Below are 18192 nucleotides of genomic sequence, written 5' to 3'. Positions count from 1 at the left end.
TGGGTTGGGGAGAATGGGCTGTACAGCCATGTTGTGATGGCCCAGGGCATGCATGCATGCATCGCCAATTGGCAGTGATGGGAAAAAGGGAGACAGCTCTGTAACGCAGCATAAACACGCTTGAGCAACACAATACCTTGCTCACAACCTTCAGATGTCCTGCACCTGGGTGAACAGGCACCTAAAGTCAACACCGTGGCCAATACTACTGCTTTCCACCAAAGATGAAAGCACTGGATGAGCTATGTGATGGGCTTTATGTTCCCTGCAGTCTGATGGCGCATAGGAAGTTTGCAGCAGGCAGCTGGACACCATTTTCCCAGTGACCTTTTGCGAGCAGCCCTCTTGTCTTTTCTAGTGAGGGAGAATGAAGTAAATGGAGTCTGAAAACAGCTCAGACTGGCTCTGAAATAGTGACCGAAAGGTCGCTTTTCTGATCAAGCCATTGTCTTTGGTGATTGGAAGGGCTTCCAGAGGTCAAAGTGCTGAAGTTTTTCTAAATCAGGAATGCTTTCATGAGCCCCCGTGTGCACTGAAATGGCTGGAATTTCTGCTGGTTCATCAGTTGTAGGTAAATGTATTACATAGGCTGAATATCTGCAGCAAGCTACAGCACTGGTTCTGTGGTTTCATGTATTTGATCATCCCTCGCTCACATCAAATCCTTTAATTTGTGAAGCCTGATGTATGATTATGCTGGGGAGTGATATTAAATGTCAGCTTTGAAAATGGGCCTTGTCACGACTAATACGAAATTCACTCCTGTTGTTAATTTAATGAGATAGAGTGACATGCATCATACATTTATTAAATGACCATAATTATATTTATATTAATGCCAATCTCTGCCCAGGAGAGATTCAGGCCTGGCGTAATGGGACGTGTTCATAATGCAGAAGATCTCTGAATATAGATACAGTGAGAAACTCAGGACTGTAAAACCAAGGCCATGTTGTAGGCTGAGACCGAGTAGCTCTGAGATGCTTGGACAGCATTTTGGGTGGGTGAGGCTGTGAGCTTTGATGGAGGTACATGATTAGAGCTCGTGTCAGACCAACAGCTTTTTGGTTATTCCACATGCTGCAGGATTGGTTGAAATTCATTGAGGTATTGACTTGCTCTTAAATGTAATGCATTTGTATGTTCATTCCCTTTAAAAGGTCAACGAAGCAACTTGACAATTTTTAAAGGTAGCCTGCTGTGTCTGAAGTATATTTAGTTTCATGCTGTCTTCTCTGCAGGATATGATATCGAGTTGTTCTGGTGTTATACCGAGCATGTTGTGCATCGTTATGTAGACAAGATCATTGCTCAGACCTAGGAAACAAATAAGAATTGAATTTTTTTTCCGAATCTTTTTTTTTGTACAATTATGTTGTTTTAGGAAAATGGCCCTCGGTTATTGCTCTGGTTTCTTCTATCTGGTTGCATCAATTTCCTGGGAATAAACCAGATTTCTGGGACAGCGGCAGCTCTGCTTGTTGCAGGAGGCAAGAGCAGCCACTACTGAATTCAGTAGCTCCTGTCTGTTGCTTATGCTGATAGTGTCCACTTCTCCTACGCTGCATACTGATGTGTCCCCTGTCTTCACTCTTCTTGTCTGTCACTATAAACAGAGGGGAACAAAGTTGACAGTGTTGGATTGAAGGGCTGTAAGTGGTTATTGATTCCCAGCCTTCTCGCATGCATAGAGGTAGGGTATGTGTTAGAATACAGACACGAGCACACAAGTGGCAATGGCATGTTACTGCCACTGAGTTATGGGATGTGCATAATTGTTCTTTTCAATGCAGTAGCTAGGGGAACATCTGTATGCACACTAGAGGATGTGTTTGTGTGCTGCACTTGGAAGAAGTTGTGCCCAAAGATGTTTGTATGCATGCATTTATTTCTGGTTTTAGGCAGAACACAAAAGGTGTGCAACTGACATGCATATTTATTGCTTTAAATACATGTCTGTATTTTGTGCATCTATGCATAGCACATGTGGCTACCTTAAGGTCTATATTTTCTACGTACAGCTAGAATTATGTTGTGCTGTGTGTCATTCCTCTGTCGTATGACACTGTTTCATGGCTGTCAGTGGAAAGAGAAAAAGGAAGGGATGCATAACTCACCCTTTTGGCCAAACCATTCTTGCAAAGCACTTGTGGGAGCCTGGATTATCTCGTGAAGGGGAAAGGAAGTTCATTTCTAAATGAAAACTGAAAAGAAAAGGTACACAGCAATGATGAAGTTCAGGTTTCATTAGCTTTTGATGTCTGTTCACAGGAAAAAAATCATGTTTCCTTGGTGACCTTTTAATAAATGCAAAGCTAGGTGGGAAATCTGTCCTTCAGTTCCTTTGCATTTGTAACTAATTAAAGGTGTGGAGTGTGGTGTATAGGATTGCAATGAAGCCTGATGTCAGGCAGCACACTCGCAGTGCTGGGGTCTATGGATGTGTGCCTTGCTGTCCTGTGGGCTTCCACGTGCAGAGGAGATGGATGTCTTCTAAGGCTGTTTCGCATCTCCTCTTCTAGCTGAGATTGGAGCAGAAGGGTAAGGTGGGCTCCTCACACTGCGCAGCTCAGTTCTTATATGTATTGACACAAAGGGTGCTAAGGTGGTGGAAAGCAAAACAAAGCAGGCAATTGCTGTCAGTACAGGCTGTCTAAGCTGGTGTGACCTACTGCATTGTAAAGTGAGGGGAAGTGCCTTATTCCTTGTAAAGTATTTTCACTTCTGTTCATCCAGTGTTCATCAAGGTGTTGGAAGGAACGCAGCACATGTTCCTTGACTCTTCTACAGCTTTTTAGTAATATCTTTCTCAGCGTAGGTGTTGCAGAAATTAAACCAATCTGGTTACGTTTTGTGGCATAGGAAGACAGGATAAGCAAGGTTTGCCACAGCAGTGGGTGTTAGAGAAGCTGCTGACAGAAAGCAGAAAAGATAACAGACAGAAGTCAAGTCAGCTTCCATTTAAATACCTTCAACCTCTTGATTCAGAGATACAGTGTGTAAATGGTGAATTGTTTGTCATGTTTTTGATACTCACTGCTTCTGGACAGACATTTGATCTCAGGGTATTCAGGTAACGTTTTAGTGTCTGCCCTTAGTTGGTGTAGCATGAATGATGTCTTCTGTGAATTCATTGGTAGAGAGGAGGAGGAATATTAGCAGAATTTTCTGTGTCTTTTTGGAATAATCTTTAGTGATGCTCTCTGGAAGAGAAAACCTTAGATTTCTGAGTCTGTGTGAAAACATTCAGAGATGAGGGACAGCCCAAAGAGGTGTTGGTTTCATACTGATAAGATCTGGTGTGTTACATGCTGACATGCATCATAAGAATGAGTAGCACCTGACACTTCTGGGCTCACTCCAGATATATAAATGCAGTCCACTTAAGGCCAGGTTGCCTTTGCTTGAGATTCTGACTGGTTGGAATAAATGGGAGTGAAATTTTGTTTATTTCATGTACATTTAATAACACACATTTCAATCCCCAAGGTGCTTCATCAAGTACCCTACTCTTCTCAGTCAGTTCCCCTGATTTCACATGAGGATGTACAGCTGTGATAAGCTGAACTGAATGTGAGGTCTCATAACTCTACAATTTAAACAGTAAGAAGCTTCCAGAAAGGCCAAATCAGTCACTGAAGACCTTCTTTTTAAGACAACCAGAGCAGTCCCAATACAAATCATGTTTTACCCATATTATTTCTGTGTCCATGTTACAGAGACTTGGCACAAGCCCCAAATACATCTCATTTATATATACACGCTTGACATTAACTGGAAGGGGGAGACTGTGGAAGTGGAGAAAAGACTCATAAAACCTTTAATTCTTGCAATGGCACGTTGGCACTTTTGTGTGCCACAGCTCAGCTACTTGTTGTATAGAGAGAACTCAGCCTATAGGACTGTGTAGGATTTGCATCCTGTTTAGAGGGGAAAGCCAGCAGCAGAGTGCATGGAGAGTACATGCCTATGGTTTTTGAATTACACATTAAATGAGTGTTTGTTCCGCTGGGCTGGGTTTGTGCAGTTAGTATTCGTGGGTGCAAACTACAGACTGTGGAAGACTACAATATAAACATGAATGTGGATACACGTGGGTGTGGAAGACAGTCCAATGCATGTTCAAGTGTGCACCAGTGTGTCTGATGAACGTGTAACTTTAATTGTGTCTTTATGGATGGTTGTTGTTTGTTGTAATGCTAGAGTCTTAGAAATGTGTCCCTGTACATCTGTGATCATGTAAATGTGTGTGTATGCACAGATCTATATAAATGCCTGATGAGAAGTGCTCAGGGTTTCCAAGTAGGAGATAACACAGTGTACCAAAATCAGCGGGAAACTCCAGTGCATTCACATTCAGCCATCATTTTGTTCTAAGAAAATGGGGATTTTCCTTCATGAAAGAAGAGGCACAAGTGCAAAAGGGCTTTTGTGGCACTGACTGTGCAGCTGATTGTCAATCTGAGACGGAGGACTTTCCATACGTGCCTTTTTCTTTCACTTACCCTCACAGATGTGACCTCTGGAAAGAAAAGCTAATAAAGCCTTTTTCCCCCCACAGAGAAACACACATAAGAGCTTGGCAGAAACTGCCATTTCTTCAAAGTCATGTCTAACAATTTTTCCACCAGCACCAGCTCTTCCTTTTAGTCTCTGAAAAGAAGGCTTGCCAGTAAAAGTCCAGAAATAACTTCTCTCACTAGAACCCGTGTTTGCCAACAATAGCTAAGGAAAGGGAATCTATTTTTGTATCTGGATTGTAGTGTGAGATAGTTCTGGTGGCCTAATCTAATTGTGGTTTAGGATGTTGTAATCTCTGTATTGAGGTATATGGGAGAAAAATAGTATGTGTGCCTCTTCTGAGAAAAGAATTAGGGTCAGTGCTAGCAGTAGGAGAAATTGAGATAATACCAGATAGTCTCCGTTTGGCAGCCAAGGCCAAGTCTCACTGTCTCCAAGCAAGGTAAGCAGACCAGGCTTCTGAAGAGTACTTGGATTCAGCCACGAGTCCACATTATTAGGCAAGTCCATGGTAGTGTAGCAGATCCAAAGTGAAAACACACGTTAGTAATTCAGGGTGATGTTTGTGGGATCAAACAGCTCAGAAACCACTTGGCAGGTCCACAGTGACAAGGTGATGCTGGGAAGTCAGTTCTGTGAGTCAGAGTCTCACCATAGGGTACACCATATACACACCATAGGGTGTGCTCAGGTAAAAGCATGTAAGCGTTGCTACAGGAGCTACAGACCTGCAGTTTTACAGCAGAGCCCTAAGCTGAAGTGGGGCTCTTAGAATAGGTAGAGGGTATGGGTAAAGGCCCCAGGCGGGTCTGGCTGAGGACCTTTATGGCCTGTTAGTGCTTTCAGAGCTCTGAAAGAATGATTCATTTCACCATCAGAGTATCATGTCTGGGTTGTCTCTGTTCTGTATCAGAACTGTGGAACAGCTGCTAAAAATAAACCTTAGAAAATCTATTCCAGACTTTATACGAGACCCTGTCTGTGTTGAGCAGGAGATCTGGGGTTCATTCAGACAAGTATCTGAAAACCTCACAACCAGCTGGGTGTACTCAACATGTGTGTTAGCTGTTCTGAGTTTTGTAACTTAAGCTATTAATTTAAGGCTTCTGTTCACTCTGACTAGCTAAGATCCTGACAGGGACTTTAATTCACAGGCATAAAGCTCTGACAGTCTCTGCTTCTAACTGCCATAATGGACAAACTTGATGGGCAAATGCGTTTGTTATTTTTCTTAGGAGACAAAAACTGATTCAGGTATTCAGTTGCTGTGATAATAGCTATTCTAATAGAAGCAGACGTCTCCTAGTGTTGTTTCTATCTCTTGCCAATCTTGAGCTTCACCACTCTCCTGAATGTGTAGCTTTTTAGTCCTTCTATTTACTGAAGGTCTGTAGTTGTACACTGCCTTTCTGAGAGAGCTCAGATTCCACTTGTCTGTCCCTAGTGGGCAGGATAGAAGGTACTCCCCTCCCATATGTTCAGGGGCACAACTGCATCTGCAGAGCTTTGAGGTTCTTTGTCAGAGAGTAGTGCTTGCTAGTTACTCTAGAAGCTGCAGGTGACCCAAAACACTGAGCAAGGGACTCCACACTCTCTACGAGTGTGGGATTGGCAGCACATCTGCCTGATAGAAGGTCTTTATCTCACAAGAAAAGAGAGAAGAGGGAAGCAACTGCTGCCGTGATCTCTGCAGCTGCCTGTCATCCTGCCTGAGTGAGTTTGATGTGGTGCTGTTGCTTCTTTACAGAAAAAGACGCAAGTTATTTTAAGACACTCTTATTATTTTTCTTATTTTTTGGAAATCTTAATCTTTTAAAATATGGCAGGATCTCGAATTAGATGCTTCAAACAATTTTGCTTCCAGCAGTGAGGGGTGAAGTGTAGGAGGTAAAGAGAACTGTGGGTTACCTCCCCATCTCTGCTGATGTCCTTCACTAGGTGCCCTTCACTAGGTCACTCCTCCTCTGATTCAGCATCCCTGTTGGCAGCTTGCAGTACTGCTCTCCTATCTCCCAGAGGATATCCTGCGATTAATTGAGGGATGTATCTAAATCGCTTTAGCATGCAAGCCAAAAGTCATCGGGGACAAAGCTGTTACTAGGGCAGGAATAAAGGTCAGACCCTTGCTGACATGGTTGTCTTGATTAATTACTACACTAATCTCTATAACTCCTCTTCAGCAATATAATTTGGCCTCATCCCTTGCTTGTTTGTTGGTTGTTGTGGTTTTTTTTCCTTCCATTTTCTGCAACTTAGTGGTGAGAGAATTACTGAATAAACCCACATGGAAAATGCTACTTCTCTCTTTCCCACCTCTTGGCCAAACCTATGCCTCATTCCCCCTTAGTGTCCTGGGGGAATGTGTCTTAGTGTCCTGGGCAGCCTTAGCTGGTGGGGGCAACCAGCCCATGGCAGACAGTTGGAACTCTGTGATCTTTAAGGACCCTTCCAACCTAAGCTAAGAATCTATAATTCCACGATTCTTAGGGATTTGAGGAGTGATAGACAATTACTTGAATTACTAGGAACATGATGCATGGAACTGGCAAAATCAGTTCATTTGATACTATTTTCCTGCAGCTTTTTTTATGTAGGAAAGTACGAGGTCGGTGCAAGAAATCCTTAGCGTCCCTGTTCTCTGGGTGAAGTGTATTGAAGGGCTGAGCAGCCAACCATGGCTGAGGGCAGGAGGTGCTGGTAGTTTGGATTCTGCGACTAATACAGCTCTGGGGCTCATTGTTTTGGGACAAACACTTTTGAACACAGAGACTGTGCAGAGTCCATTAAGGATCACCAGCAGCATCAGAAGAAGATACAGAGGGGCTTGGAGAGGAGCAGAAGGCAGACTGAGTGAACGTGTGTAGTGAAGGGTAGTGAACCGAACCTGCTTTGGATGAACAAGAGGGAAGATTCCCTCCAGGTTACTGCCCAGTGGGAAATCAAAGAAATGAAGAAAATCACTCCGTGTTTCCTATTCAGCTCCTCATTCGGATCTGTTGTATTTTCCACTCCTCTGTGATTACGTCCGTGTCTCAGTCAGGTATTGTTTTCTGCTTGAGTTGGGAATGTTCCCTAAAGCTGTTCCGAGTGCGCAATACTCTCTCATTCTCTTTCCCAGGCCAATTTTGGAGTGAATTTTGGCAGATTACACAAGTGCAGAGTGTTTACTGTCCTGTCTTACATCATCATTTTCCCGTATCGTTTATTTTTCCTTTGACAGATTTTTAACACTGCCAGTCTAATATGCATCAGAGATTGTCGAGTATTACCATAATGCAGTGTATTGTGGGTAATCCCATGCAAATTGTTCTGTGGAAAGTCATGCTAAATTATCTTCTTGGGGGGAGAAAGAAAAAGGCTTTTGCTTTCATTTATTTTAACCGTTTGTTCTTTGGATTTCAGAGCAGCTGCCAGTGGCAATGATTTAGAACAGTTGTTTGACACTCGGCACCATGTGAGGCGATGCTCCTCCTCAAAAGACATGGTGCTAAATGCATGGCGTTGTGTACTGTGCTAGGTTTATTGTATACGTGTCTCCAGTGTTCACATTTAAAACGTTGGTAGGTTTTCTAAGGAAAAATCTGAGTGTATGTTGGGTTGGCACAGTGAAGGTAGGCATTGCCAATTTTTCCAGCTCCATTGTATGAACATATTGAGGAAATACCAGTTCTTGTGAGCCTGAAGTGCATCAGATGTCTCTTGGAAGAGGCAGATCTGATCATACACGCTCTTGTTTTCTTTTTTTCTTTATTATCAAGGTCATTTGCTTGTAAACTGGCTGCTTTGTTCTTTCTGAGGTCCATATTACTTCCCCAAACCGAGACAGTAATCCTCCTTCTGGATGGAACACTTGATTGTAGTAGAAATGATTGCAGTGTCACAAACAGAGGATTATCGTTTTAAGTGGAAATCATAAAAACAGGTTGAAAAAGACTTCTAAGAAAGAGGCAGCTTGTTCTTATGCAAATTTTCTCAGGTAGTACAGCTGCAAGATAAGAAGTCTTGAAAGCCTATAATCTGGAGTCAGCATCTTCTCTGTTAATACAGGTTTGCCTGCGTCACACTGTGAACGGTCAGTAGGTCTCCAAAGACTCAGAGAAACTTAGTTTATTCTTCTGAGGCCTACATGTCTTTCTCTTTTTGCATGATGCTCTGGAGGTTGAGGCATTACTCAGCTGCTGTGCATTTGCTTCTGGCTGGTCTCCTCTGAAAAAGACAAAGTGGAAATATTCATTGCAGAACAAGAGGAAATATAAGCTGCTTTTGTGTGAGTCACATCAGTTATCCCACTTGATAGAGATAGTTGCCTCCCCCTCACCCTACTTCTGTCTCTCTGATCTTGTTTCCCTTTCTTCAGTCTGTTCCTTACAGCCTTCAAACACCTGATTTCTTTTTCTCTTTCTTTCCAAAAGCACAGTAAGTGGAGAAGTTAAAGTAAGCCTTTGCTGGTGGGATTATAAGAGCAGTAAAGGCTTATAGGTGGTTTGAAGAAGTTTGTGTCTAATTGACACTCATCCTTGGTAAACAAGTCCAAACGTCTGAGCTCATGCTGCTGGTAGGTTCCTTGTGGGCAAGCAACAGGGGCTCATATCTGCTGTAATAATGTAGAATATTCAGTTTTGATCTCTGTTGTTTTTGTTTGCTGGTTCCTTTCTTTTGATACTAATCGTATTCTCAGCCAAAAGAGTGGTTTAAAAAAACCCCATCAGCCATCAGACTACTTGTACCAGCGGACATCTGGGTTGGCAATAAAGTGAGCCTTTGGACTCCGCAGACCTATAAATCCTGGTTAGCAGCTGGTGGCAACTGTTTCACCTGGAGGAACTTATCTTGATGTCTGGCATCTGGTTGTGTGGTCTGTATTCCCAAGACCCTTCACAGGATGTCCCTCCTAACCCAACCTTCTTGTAAAAAGATCATTCTTTCTCCCTGGGCCTTTTGGTAAAATACGTCTGTTAAGGTAACTTTCTGACATATTCAAGCTGCAAGAAGCATCCTGTATCAGAATAATTATGCTAACACCCATTAGAACACAGCCAACAAGCCCCTTCTTTGTACTCCCATCCTTCACCTTCAAAGGGAGCAGTTACCAGGCTGGATTCCTCACCAAACAGTGTGTCTCTTTCCTCTCTGATCTGAACTGGGCACGTATGCCTTTTGTGCTTTCCTGTGTATCCTTGGCTTGGGAAATCAATGGTTCCTTTGTTGCTTTAGAAGTGCTAATACAATGAATTCTGGAATTGTAGTTGCTTACTGTCACTGATCACTTGGAAGTGTGTTAGGTGGGGAAACCAGCTTTGGCAGCTGGCTGAAGATAACCAAAGAGAACTTGTGAAATGAAAAAAGATAGAAAATTGACATGAGGAATCCTTCATAATATAGGGGAAAAGGCGCAGTGTAAGGGGACAGCCATACAATATATGTGAAATTTGAGAAACGAGAAAGGAAGGCTCAGAGCTGCAGATGGCTCTGTGCCCTTACCTCTCACTCATGAGTCTCTTTATGAAGACGTGTTTAAAGTAAATGTTTAAGGAGACCAACAAAGAGAAGGTCTTGGGCTGATCTGTGAATATGTGCATGGCAATTTAACTGCAGGAGCTGGCGTGTGGCGTGGCCCAGGCAAGGGGACTGCCATCGGGTAGAAGTTTTGCTCTGGTGCCAATGGAAGCAGGAGTCAGAGGAAATGAGGGATTTAGTATAGAACAGACTTAGATCTGGAAAAAAGAAGCATGCTCCAAGGCATAATCAAAAGGCTCTGGAAGGAAACAGTGGACCCTCAGGACTGGAATAATAAGGAATTGTGAAGGCTGAGATTTGGATGCATGCTGGAGCTATTTATGCTGTCCTGGGGCCACAGGCATGTTGGCAGAGCTGGTAGGCAGCCAGGACAGGCACAGAGCAGAATGCTGTGGGACCACTCTGGCTGTTTTATGCAGGAAGACAATGTCTGCACGTTATCTGTCGGTGTTATTTTATATTCAACCAAGGCTACAACACACAGAATCAGGTAAACCTCAGGTTTTATTGCTGTAAGAGTTATAAGGGAACAAAGGAACTGAAGATTCAAACTGGTAAAATCATTAATAATGGCCAGTGGGGTAGATAGCAGACATCTCAAACATGCTAAACAATGTGCTCATTCTGATTCCTTATGTTTTAAAATTTACTCCAGAGGTTGAGAACCACCAAAAAAAGAAAAAACCTACGAGAAACACAAGGGCAGGGAAGCACAGTGACTGAGTTAATTGCCTTGATGGCATGAGTGAAGGGAGATGCAGTATACAAAGTTTGTCATTTGTTAAGACTCATATTTAAGTGAGCAGCATTGGTGGACATCCTAGTTAAGTCAGAACTAAGGAGAAGAGAGTTTCCCTCACCCAAAAGAAATCCCAAAGGGATTGGAGTTTTGGGGTGAGGCACAAAAGGGCCATTTGTATAGTGAAAATCTACTTAAAAGTCTGGAAAAATAGGTGGGATGTATTAATCATCACTGGGGTGGGAAGAAATGGATAGTAAGGTGACTCCAGCTACCACTCTGTTTTGGTCTGTATTTCTTTAATGACTGAGAAATGAGGAGAACAGTAAAATGCTAAGATTTACTGTTTGCAGCTGATATGAATTATACAGTAGGAAGGAGGACAGCAAGACTGTGGTTACGGGAATGGAAGATAAAATACAGACGGTGGCGGGGTAAAGCATGTTTGAAGGAATAGTTTAAAGCATTCAAACACATGGTTGGGTTCTGAATTAGCTCTGACTGTTCAGGAAAACATAAGTAGCGATTAGAAAGACAGCTCAATAAAGATATCTGTGCCATGTGCAGCAGCAACAATAAAGAAGAAAGTGAGTAAGATGCTTGTGTATGTGAGAAAATGTAGGCTTGGAAGATGCTATAATATCCCTATAGACGTGAATGGTAGTACCTCCTTTGGACTGCTTTGTCTGTTATGAGTTATTTTCTTTGTAAGGCAAAAGAGATAATGAAAGGGGGGGCTAGAGGAAGCACACAGTGGCCTGGAAGGCAGATTCGATATGGGAGAGTATTAGTGATACTTGAGCTATTGAGAGAGAAAGGGAAAGAGTGCAGAGAGCTCAGCAGTAACACTCAGCACTGTGCTGGGGAGAGGCTTCACAGTGATGTGGATATTTGGTGGCAGCATAGCAGGAAGCAAACTCGCCACCCCATTAAATTCCACTCCATGTAACGTTGCTATCAGGCCAACATGCAGCTTTGCCGGTCTGCTTGTGTCTGTAATGTGCTAGCATGGGAACAGAGCACCAGAGATCCTGTGGGGCAGACAGCTATCAGGCTGGAGCATGCTGTGATGTCTGGGTCATGCTGTGCTGGCTTCTTTCTAAATGCACTCTAGTGCCTAAATCATTATGTTGGTGCAAAAGTGATACCATGATCCATCATGGGGTCTTATTTTGTATGGGGAAGAAAAGCGTACTAGTGTTGCTGTGTCATTTTGGTCAATACATATTTTCATCACCTCTGGGATGGGCAGAATGGCATATGTTTTATCAGAGTAAGAGGGAAAGGCTTCAAAGCTTTCTATATTGCAGATTATAGTATAGTGAATTTCAAAATAAAATCTACTTTGTAATTTCCCAGTAACTATAAATACTTGCTCTGCTTTAAAGCCACACAGAAAAATAACAAGGTGTTGTGTAACATAGAACAATATGGAGGGCATTTCATGAAAAGATACAATTGGTTCTTTATATAACACATAATTAACCAGGAGAACCTGATAGTGAATGACATTATGGAGACAAATACTGTACTAAGAATGTTCAAAACAGGTTAGACGCTTTCTGAATAGCATCTGTATTTACGTTAGCCAGAATAAACATCATAAATCCTTTTGTTGCCAAGCATGTGGTGATCACCAGCCAGGATTAGGAAGTTATTTAACTCCCACGGTGAAATATGGCCAAATGAGTTAAACTCATAGCTGAAAATGCTTGGGTGGGCCTGGAGTCTGCTCACTTTTCTGTATGCTGAAGTTATTCATACAAGCAGAGAAGTGGAAGTAGAGAGGGAGGAAAAGTGATCCAGGGATTAAACTGCCAATTTAGGACTTGCAAAAATTCAACTTCTTGCTTTCCCAGACTGCTTTTATGAGCTAATTCATTTGACACAGACTCTCAGATGTACTTAGAGCTCCACCTCACATTTAATCTTCAGGCACCTCAGGCTATAACCTGGCTGTGACTTGTTCCAGGTTCCATAGAGTTCACACAGCAGAAGGTGTACGAGTGAGAGAAAGCCGTGGGTAGACTACAGATGAATGTTGAAGGCACAGTCAGATGGGGTAACAGCAGTTAACCTGTTGCCAGTACTGGAACCTGCATTAAAGACAGAAATGTTCTTGAACAAAGCACTTGGTTGTCACCAGTGTAAAGTAGTTTTCTTTTCTTACACTGCCCCAGAATCACTGTATGACCTTGAACAGTTTCCCCATTTCTTCTTCTTGTCTGCCAAGTAGGAGAGTTAATTATCTGGAGCACTATTTGTTTTCTTTCAAGAATTAGCACTTATTTTTTCTATTTATTTTCTGTTTTGTTGTTGTTGTTGTTTTTCCTGACAAACAAACAATGACAACAACAAAAACATACTGACAATTCCCACTACTTTTGTTCTTTGCCCTCTGGACCTTCTTTATGGCTCATCTACGTTGGTTTTGCTTTCTATTTTTGTCCATCTTTTATTCCTGATTCAGCCACTTTTCACAGTTATGCCCCACATAAATGTATGCATTGGTCCCAGTGATACCCAAGAAGTGATCTGGCAAAACTGGACCTTCTGGTACCATGTACTACCTTCCATCTCAGGAAGCAATGCGAAAGAGGTGCACCAGCATCCAGCAAGTATGGAAGCATTCCATACCCAACCACTACTGCTCTGTGTGAGTGTGCAGTCTCTGGGGGAGGGTGATGAGAATATATCCCCATCTTTATGCTTACTTTGGTTGGCTATCTATGCTATCTGAATAAGTAGAACTTGACAACCAGTTTTACCATTTGCTAAATCCTCAGTTCTCTTACAAACAGGCCTTTCAGGCCTCTTTCTGCTCTCTGATCTGCTTTCCTCCATCCCTTGAACAATCTAGCCTGTAGCATCTTTAGCCAGGGAAAGAGTCCATTTGAATGACAAATCAATAACCCATCTTGTGACGAAACAAAGAAGTTTGCTCAGTCCCAGCTGAATCAGAGCATCAGCTAAATTCAGCAGATTTTCAGGGAGGGTTGACAGCAAGCTGGGCCTTGTTTCCTCACCTAGTAGCCAAAGTACTGAGGAAAGCGAGGATGGGCATTCATAACGAAGCACACCTCTCCAACAGTGAGATGGGGATTGAGGTTTCCATTAGTTTTCCTCTTGTTATCATTCCTCCACATCAGCATCCACTGACCTCAACCACCCCTCCCTCTTTCTCATCCTTTTATCTCTCCAGTCCTTTTATCTTCTGTCTTTAACTCAACCCCTCTCATCTTTCTAGAAATTCAAGCTACCCAATTTTTTTTCTCCATCTTCAGCCTTTTCTGCTTGCTTAATCCCTTTGAAATCTTTTGGCCCAAATTTCTATCCCCTAAACTTTGTCTGTTTAGAATGTCATACCTACTGCTTAGGGATCTCTGGGCCATGAGAAAAACTGGCTTGTTCCCTACTGTCCTCATCTCAATAGCTGGTTCCCCATTGTGCATCAGCATGTTTTCTTTCACAGGGGTTTAAAGGACACTATCTTTTGGGGCTGGCCCAGGCTAAAATTTCATCTGCAGGCACCAAATGTTTCATTCAGCTGTGTGGTTTGTCCTGTGCAGCCTCGAAGTAGTTTCTATTAGTATTCCAATGGAGAGCTCACTGATGGAATTAGTGGGAAACCAGACTGCCAATTTATTTATACCCAGCCTTAGGGCATAACCATTGTGCATGTGTAAAGCTGTTGAGATGCAGAGTATACTCTGCATGTGTGTGTGTATGTGTTGACTGGAAGTAAGTTTGCAGGGAAAAATATTGCCTCAAGGATTGAACAGTGCCCAAAAGTGACCGTACTGTGTGCCAAAGATCCCTTTTCTCTGAACGCAAGAGAAAAATGATGGCTCTGAAATCTGTTGTCTACTTGTGTTTATTAATATCTTTCAACTCCAGTTTAACTGCAGCTCTTGTTACCCTGGTGGAGAGAGAAAATTCTAATTTAACTTCTGGAGTCCTTCCACCTTCAACAATATCTGTGTTATGAAACTATCGCTGCCTTTGGCTTGTGGGGTTGTTTAAAGCATATGAGTAATGAATAACGAAGTTTTCCCATTACATTGTCTCTTAGCCTGTGATGTGTTTTTAGGTAAATTGAGAGACGTTGGAAGCATTTAGTTGTGAATATATAGTTGATGCATCAGTGCTGAATGCGAATGAACTCTTTTTCCGGTATAATTTCATCAACTTTCATTAGGAGAATTTTTATTGCCATTATCTTGGCCAAATGATAAATCACGGAATAGCTTTCTTATTTTTCCCCCTCCTTCCGTGTTTCCTATTACTGTGACACAGTGTCATTTAGGAGATGCAGATGAACACCTCACTGCCCTGTTATGATAAAAACAGTTTGGGCAGAGAACAAATGTACTGGTTTAACTAGACCAAGAGCTAATAGGTTGTGTTCATTTAATTCATCTGATTAGCCATGTTGAGTTCCTCTGGAATGTTTCTTCCCACCAAATCATATATACAGATACATCCAGATATTAGAGCATGGTGATGTCTCTTACCATACTGTCTGCTGTGGTATGAAAAAATGAGAAGAGATTAGCAAATAATGTCTAGTTCCATTATTCTTTATAACAGCCAGGAAACTATAAACCTGTTATCCTTTAACATTATGTCTTCAAAAGACATGCATGAGGGGGCCCAGGGGACCAGTGGGCATATTTGTATTGCGCAGCAATGTGTGTATTGAGCCAATGCTGATCCAGACTGGCACTTTCATGTTATGAAGAGCAGAAACTATGCAAAGATATGAGCTGATCATCAAAGAAGAATACCTTTGTTAGCATATCCATGAGGCTAAACTAATTAAGACTGATGATCTTGTCTGCAGCTTTCTGGTACAGTTTTCTGATTCAGACTTTGCTTAGATTTTGCTGGCTTGGAAGACTGCACTGCACTCCGCTTCTCATACAGATGCCTCCAGAGGAGGATGGAGCCATGTAGGATTGTGATGGGGAAAGATAGGGTCTCTGAGAGTTCAGGACATTGCAGAGGACCTGATGGCAGGTAGAACAGCTTCCTCCTGCATGGTAGTGGCAAACGGGTTATATATTGTCACTGTGAGTAGAAACAATCCAGCTTGACTGCTGTGGAGCTTCTTAACCAAAATCAAAAGTTCACCACTTCTCTTTCTTTATCTCTTGTAGAATTTCAAGAATTTCAAGCAAGGCAGGAGGGGCTGGTTTCTACCCAGAGCACCAGCTCTTGGCACTGCTGGCAGATATCATTAATGCTGTTAGTTTGATGCATCAGTTCTGTCAGCATCTTCACTTTAATGGTAGTCACCAATGCAGCTCCAGCTCCTGCCTCTGCTGAGAGCTGAGGAAGAAGAGGGAGAGCATTGTCTGAGTTGGAAAATAAAAGACTGCCTGTGTTTGAAGTGAATTAAATGTGTTAACTTGTAATGTTCTAGCTGAGGTTTCCAGCTGTTATTCCCGAGCTGTCTGTTCTCGAAGCAATATGGGTCCATCATAAAGCAGCTAACTTCAGAGCATGAGCACTTACTGTCTGAGGCTTCTCAGGTGTATTATACTTTTATTATTATTATTTCTCTGTTCATAGTTTCCTAAGGCCTCTTCATATCCTGAATAAAACCCTGGGGAATTGTAAGCCCACAGGCTGAGTTTTAGCACTGTCACTATTCGCATCTCCTGGATTGATAGGTATTTAGTGTGCTGCCTGGATCCTGGAAACAGGACCCTAAGATACACCCCAGGGAAAGCCCCAAGATGTTCCTTGTATTTTTTACCCCTGAGAGAATAATTCCTTTGCTGTGGAAGTGACTTATTTTTGCTCAGAAATGTCACCATTTCCACCTGCCAATTGTAACTGCCACACTAAAATGTCTTCTGAAGTAAAATAATGGAAGTGAGGAATCTATGTAGAGCTGCTAGGCCCTCGTTGTTTTGTATTAATGACCATTGGTTCCTCTAAGCCTCTTCATCTATTTTCTTCCCATTATTAATAATTACTATAGTTCATTGCACCTGGCTCTTACTTAGCAAAGCTTGCAGTGATTAGGATGGGAGAAGAAATGGTGTTAGAGATTTGCTGACTGCTTTAAAGATATTTAAGAGACTTTCTGAGAGCAGAAGTCAGATCTCCAGAGTCCTTTGTCTACGCCTGGCAGGGAGGCTCTGTTTTCTCATATTGTTTGTGTGCTCTTCTAGGCACGTCCTCTGCTTATCTAGCTGTCCAACCACTCAGTATATGTACAAGCTCAAAATAATGCATTATTTGTTCATTATTCATTATTATAATTACCTATTCATATTTATTCATATAGTTTGAGAAAACAAGCAGAATTTCAATGTGGTTACTATAGGAAAATGTGTTTGTTATCAGATAGGGCTGCTTTAATGTTAGATTTTATTTGTACATGCTGGACTTGCTGGAGTTGAAGTGAAGGCATTCGCCTTGTAAGACATTTTGTGGCCTCTAACAAACATGAACCAAAAAAAAGCATTACAAGGGAGCTGTAGATGGTCACTTGGGAAGCCTCTTTTTTCCATCCACCTCCATGCTGTTGGCTCCCAATTTCTCTCAGCTGTGCAGAAGATCCTAGAGAAATTATAAGTGCAACCTTACATAGGAAACATAAACAAATTAAAGAAGGCAAAACAAAACTAACTACTAAGAAACAGGAGACTGGAGCTCAGCCCCCTGTTATCAGTTACTGGTATATTATATATATATAATATATAATATATATAATATATGGGCTCTGTTACCTGTAAGATGTGCAGTAACAAACACCGAGTGAAGGGTCAAGAGCAGGCCATGCTGGTGTGGAGCACACACTGTGCTTGTGGCTGGTGCCAGGGCTGTGAGCACGGACTTATGGCAGTTGCTAAGGAAACAGTCTTGGAAATGGGATTGGAGTTCTTGTCAGAAGGTTGGCTGCAGAAATGGTTTGTGCTTCAAAAGCACACGGGGCTGATACTGACAAAGGCTGCAATTGTTCAGCAATTGATTCAACCCCTGGTGTGATAGCATTAAGGAGTAACACATGATGTGATCACTAAATGCCAAAGATGAGGGATTTTGCAGTTTCTTTGGGTTATTTTCGGTGACTCTTTTGTGGTTTTGGAGGTTTTTTTTGGTCTCTTGCCATCTCACTGCTTGTGAGAAACTACCAGTAATTACACCGGATTACTCCTATGTAGGCCCTTGATGTGTTACTTTTTTGTTGGGTCTTTATTTTTTTAAGTAGTGAAAAAGCATGCACAGACAATTCAAAGTCAGGGCTCTTCCATGTGAGGATCCACAGCTTGAAGGAGTCCTCTTGGAAAGGTGATGTTGATAATCCCAGTCCTGTTTTTGCATTTCTTTGCCTGCACGTCCCTACTAGAGACATAGGCTTTTAATACACTGAGAAATTCCTCAGAGTTATTTGTTATTTT

General features: G+C 42.2%; 1 protein-coding gene and 1 long non-coding RNA gene across 2 annotated transcripts in view; one reads left to right on the top strand and one right to left on the bottom strand.

The window, feature by feature from the left end:
* LOC146760311 (cytosolic carboxypeptidase 4-like) overlaps window positions 1–18192 on the top strand; it is a 94176-nt gene that overhangs the window by 52320 nt on the left and 23664 nt on the right. The window lies entirely within an intron of this gene.
* LOC146760312 (uncharacterized) lies at window positions 13695–17813 on the bottom strand. Its single transcript, XR_014947409.1, has 3 exons — window positions 17521–17813; window positions 17259–17350; window positions 13695–16108 (listed from the first exon to the last, which is right to left on the bottom strand). It is a non-coding gene; the product is annotated as an uncharacterized LOC146760312 (long non-coding RNA).

Source organism: Coturnix japonica, chromosome 6 (genome assembly GCF_054131305.1).
Source record: "Coturnix japonica strain WE chromosome 6, WE-NBRP24, whole genome shotgun sequence".
Lineage (NCBI taxonomy): Eukaryota > Metazoa > Chordata > Aves > Galliformes > Phasianidae > Coturnix > Coturnix japonica.
The sequence above is the reverse complement of the archived record's forward strand: the minus strand, read 5'-3'. Positions and strand labels throughout refer to the sequence as shown.